Here is a 6,000-nt window from a genome sequence, read left to right as displayed (position 1 = left end):
GCGCTGAGGCGGAGAGAGAGAGAAAGCTAATCGTAGGGGAAGGGGAAGGATACCAAAATAACTATCTTTTTTTTAAAAAAAAAAGTAAAATGGATTATGCCATAATGGAAGATTCTGCCTTCTGTCGAATTTTGAAACAAAGCTATTTTGAATTTTTAGAGGAATTTGTCGGGATCTGAATCACATGGAGAATTTTCTTACACGAAAGATCTAGCATACACAGGGGATATTATTTGAGTTTTTTTTAGAAAAGTCAAACGACATATTTATAAATAAAAAATAATATATAAATAAAGATTTTATTGCATGGATAAAAAATAATATATAAATAAAGATTTTGCCATAAATTATTGCATGGAAAAACATATTAAAATCATTGTGAATGGCATGATGCGATAGCAGGTTTATGCGGTGATTTTAGTGGATCCAAGGACCATATTGAACCATGAGACATTTTTCATGGATAAGGCGTGTATGGAATTGATTTTGTTTTTGGATTTTACAAAAACAAACATATGCATTACAAACTTTATATATTTCTTTTGTTATGTCAAACAATTAGAACTAGATTATATTTATGGTGTTTTTGTAAGATTTTAGGGCAAGATAACCTCATATTATATTATTCTTCAAGGTAACCTCATGTCTCGTGGAGCACATTTTGGATCGGTGTCTCGAGAGGAGAAGAAATTGAAGGAAGTTGCAATTAGAAAGAAAAAGGGGTATGGTTGGAATGGGGATCCATGCTCTGCTCCTCGATCGTGGCCATCTTATTTATTCTTGGACACGCGGCTCGATCGTGTGTGTGTGTGGGGCTGCTACGATATGAGTATAATTAATTGATTAATCGGCCAGTGGGTAGTTGCTTTCAAGATTCCTAAGCTCTGGATTGATATATGTCCATAAATTAACAAAGGATGAGTATATATATGGTGGCATTTGTTAGAACAGAAAAAAGATCACTGAATATATTCTATTGAAATAATGATATGTATGTATGTATGTATGTATGTAGTGTGTAACCAAGCAACCACCTTGTGTTGCGAGAGAACTGAAGTCATCGATCAAAGGATGGAGAAGAAAGCGATTGAAAAAGACGGAGGAGAACGAAAAAGAGAAGAAAACAAAGTGTATCACATACAGTATATTCATGTGCTTAATTGTGTTCACTTCAGTTATTGTCTGAGTTTGTTAGAAGCAGACCAAAAATAAGATAAATTAATTAATTAACAAGTGACAGGGTGGGCTTCCTCGGCCTTCAGGCCCACCCAACTCGCCTTCAGGCCCACCCAACTCGCCTTCAGCCCAACAAAAATATTGGCCTGGTTCTAGCAATTCTAGTGATGGGCCGGCCTATCACATAGTATATATAGTAGGGTCTGGGTGGAGTAAGTCCAATGTAACTCCCTCACATATAGGTAGGACTAGACATATCCCTTAACCACATACTTGATATAATAACTCTCTTAGGGAGGGATGAAAGAAAAATCTTATAATGCGAAACAGATGTAATAACTATCAAAACCATATAAAATAACTTACTCAACTATTTAAAAGAGCGTTTTTTTTTGTCAACGCGACATCTTGACTTTAACGTCAGTGAAAATCGTCCAGGGAAGGAATTATTTTAGATGATTTTATGAGTTAAGGTGATCATTATATCTGGTTTTATGGTAAAATATTACTAATCAGATCGTCATATCTATACTATTATAAAAAACGGATTCTACCAGCGTTTTTCGTCCGTCAGTCCCTTGGGCCGACCAGGCCGCGCGTGGGCCGTCGTCATGGGCCGACCAATGGCGCTCTTGCTCGCTGGCTGGCTGCGGCCGCGTGTGGGCCGTCATGCTGGGCTGACCAATGGCGCGCGCTCTCACTCGCTCGTTGGCTGCTGCGTGGGACGAAGCGGAAGGCGCGCGGGGGTGGTCCGACCATGCCACGTGTGGACCTCTGCGTCTCATCCACACAGCGGGGCGAGTGACGGATGCAACACAACTTTTTTCTTTCTTTCTTTGCTTCCTTTCCTTTCACCTCATCAACGTTGCACTGTCGATGATAACGGCGAGTGCTATTTCTTCTTTATGGACTACAACAGCAGCAACAGTATAGTACAATACACTCTTCTTCTTGGCGTGTTGAAAAATGCATGTGCGTTGCAACGGGAGAAATATAAATTAATTCATAATTTTAACATCAGCTTAAATAATAATGAAAGCGATTATCACCAAGCGAAGAATTCCACGCACTCCTTCGTGTGACAAAAAGGATGGCTCTGCGAACTAATATAGTCAACTCAGATGGGCCATATAGGCTAGATCGATCGAAAGTAACCTAACCGGATGAGCTAAGTTTACTTTAGTAGATTATTTTTCTTTATTGTCCATGTAAAAGCCGCGATGCATTTTATACCATAGATATGTTGAGACACATCTTTAAAAATTTATAACAATTTTTAGCATTTTTCCAGAATTGTTTGAATATATTGGCGATAGTATTGTACTGGGAAACTTAAAAACTATATTACGGTAATTTAAAAATTAAAATAAACAAAAGAAAATAATTTACGAGTAAAGTGTTCATAGCGATCTAAGAAACAAGGCTAGAAAATAAATAAACTACGATAAAAAATCTCAAAATTAACTCCAAATGTAAGATTGAAGATGTGAATTTTCTCTTATAAACATATGCAAAAAGCAAAAAAAGAGTGAAAAGCTATAGTATGATACTTTAAAAAAACTATCACTGGAAAACACTATGAAAAACTATAGCATGGTACTGTAAAAAAAAACAACTATCTTTAAAAAACAACATGAAAAACCACAGGACTGTAAAAAAATATCTGTAAAAAAGCAAGAAAAACTAAAGCACCATAAAAAAAAGAAAAAAGATGTGTGCTCGGAAAAGATAGAACTTGCGTGGGCTGTATTCGGAGTCATTGCCGATTACCACTTGGGCAAGAGCACGTCAATTCATTTTGTTGTTGCCGTTGTATCGTGGGCTGACCTATCTAGCTACGGACGACGGACGATGGATCGGTAGAATCCTTATTCTATAATAGTAAAGATTAACTATTTTTTTATAAATTCATGTTGCTCCCATGTCTTCGAACTAAATTCTTTGAAAGAAATTGAGAGAGTAAGTTTTAGCTTAAATTCACTTAAGATAGGAAATATGGGATGAATACTTTTTGCTTGAATTACAATATGAGAATGTTCTTTCCTTTTTTATTTTTCTTGGATGAGGTTTCCCGTTTTTCCTCGTCAAGGAGAGCGAGAGAGAGGACATGGCCACTATAAGAGCCCAACCTTCTTATATTTTTTATCTCTATATTTGAAACTGACCATTTTTCATGTTGAAAAATTCAAGCTCGAATACAAAATCAAAAAGAGACATTACATGTTAGCTGTAATCTTTAAACAAACATTGGTCAAATCGAGCATTTTTACATTTTTTTCAACTTTTGTTTAAGTCTGTTGCAACGCACGGACATTTTACTAGTGTATATATATATATATACATAGATATATATAGAGAGAGAGGGGGGTGGGGGGGTGGGTAAGGGAGTCCAAAATTGAAATTGAAGTCCCGTTCCGTTGGGCCGGAGTAAGAGACACGTTTCTCTCTGTCGAGTCTCCTTGATTGGTTGGATACTCAAATCCGTCATCCAGCGTGTCTCCATCGGGACCAATTGAGCATTTTCTGTATTGCAAACCCAACGTGGGCCACGACTAGATGCACATCACAATATAGCAACATGCCTACCGCCACCTAATATTTTAACATTAACAAATGTAATGAAGGAGTGTTAGGGGCCATCTTTTATGTCTGTATGAAATAAGTCGATATATTTATAAATAAAAAATAATTTATAAATAAAACTTTTATATTCGAATACGTGATACCGAAAACCAAGGCTAAAAAGTAAACTATGAAAACCTCAAAATTAACAGATTCTTAGTGATTCAAATTTAATTTTTGACTTATAAGTACAAGCATTATAAGTATAAGCAGAAGTGAACAGATAAAAGATGCTAGTGTATTACCATCGACCTATATGTAACTGAGAATGCTTTAGAATATGAATTTCTCTACCACTTCTTTTTTTCTTAAAAAAGGACATTGATATTGATAATGAATCTGTCACTTAAGTACTCATACTATAAATTTTATAAATTATAACAAGGGCTTCTTAATATTAAAAAACACAGAGTCAACTAAACGTAAATGAGAAAAATTACTTAATCCCTTTGAAGTATGAAACCAGGTATAAGTATTTAAGAAAATTTTAGTAAATCTTAGGATCAATTCATAAGTTGTTTTAACTATGTAGACGATCATGCGACAATTGTTTTGTTTATGTGATGAGTGCTATTGTTTTGTTTGACACAGCCGTTAGTCATTTGATCTATGCCACCTATTGATGCATTGCTCTTGTTTATGGGCAAGCTCAAGAATTACATGTCATCGGGCCTATTAAAAAGTAATTAATACAAACTATTGCCAAGCAATTGTCACGTCATAATCTATAGAGATTTGTTTCAGTCCAAACAAAAAGTATTTCGAGGTACCGGTATCTGATCATTGGATCTAAGAATGCACGTCCTGCTCAGCTAGGTCAAATCCAATGGTGAGAAATAATTCATAGCTCGAGGTACTTTTTTTTTAACCGGAGCAAATCTCTAGTCTATATGTTGTGCTCTATGATAGAACTGCTACTGTTGGTTTTGGTACTGCAATAAGACCTTGAGCTTGGCTTCATGCCAGTGCTCGAGAGTTACTTCCTGATTATTAGTGGAACTTATTGATATTATCAAGATTCATTGGTGACATTGGGTATAGAACTCGAAGAGAGCTTGGCTTAATGGACTCCTCAGTTATGGGTTTCTCTTCCACATTACAATGTTAGCTTGCCTCTCTCCGTTTTGAGTTCATGCCCTTAGGCTTTTCTTGTTCAATAGCTGCAAGAAGTAAATGATGCAGCTGGAAGGCTTACAAATTGGTACAAGTATTACGTCGGACTACATGGTTGGCTCTATAGATTATAGAGCTATGCTATACGTACGATGCGCCAGTACAATCCGTGTACGAGGTGACGGGTGCCAGTGTGACGATGCTGTTTCTGTCGTAAGCGGATCACACTACGTATGTCGTACGTGAAACATTTCCCATAATAACCTTATTTTTCGTTTTTTCGTGTCCAACGTGTTTGACCATTCGTCTTATTTGAAAAATTTGTAAAAAACTTAAAAAAATTAGTCTCGTATAAAGTACTATTTATATTTTATCATCTAGTAACAATAAAAATATTAATCGCAAAAAAATTCAAATAAGACGAATGGTCAAACGTTGGACATGGAAAAACGAAAAATAAGGTTATTATGGGACGGAGGTAGTATTAGAGCAAGTCTAATAAGGTCTAGTCAGCAGGCTAAATAGTTGTCCACGTCATAAAAATCCTAGGTGGAGGGGAGAGAACATAGGAGAGAGAAACAAGCGGGCGGTGTATGAGACGCCGGGCGAAATCACAGTGTACGAGGAGATATCGCCCGTTCCCAGCCCGATGCGGGCGACTCAACAGTTGCCGTCTTCCTCCTCTCGATCCGCTGCGCCACACCTCCATTGCCCGCGAAATCTCCCTCCGCCTCCCGCCAAATCAATCCCACGCGCGCCAAATCGATCCCGCGCGCACCAAATCGAAGATTAAGGCCTCAAATACGTGCCTAAATCGCATCCAGTTGCCCCCTCCAAACCCTAGCCTCACCAAACCCGCCGCCAGTACCTCGACGACATGCCTCGGCAGTCCAGGAGGACCTCTGCGCCTGCGCCGAGTGCTCAAGCTGTTCCGACCCTAGGAGATCAAGCTGTTCCGTCGCTGGCTATGGTTGGACCTGGCTCCTGGTGCCCACCACAGCAGCCTGTGATGTCCTCCGCTGCACCATACTGGCTCGCCGGGTTACATCACCCGAGCATGACTGCCTTGACCGCTCAAGGCCCAGCTTG

The sequence above is a fragment of the Oryza brachyantha genome, chromosome 8 (genome assembly GCF_000231095.2).
Source record: "Oryza brachyantha chromosome 8, ObraRS2, whole genome shotgun sequence".
Taxonomy (NCBI): Eukaryota; Viridiplantae; Streptophyta; class Magnoliopsida; order Poales; family Poaceae; genus Oryza; species Oryza brachyantha.
Note: the sequence above shows the minus strand (reverse complement) of the source record.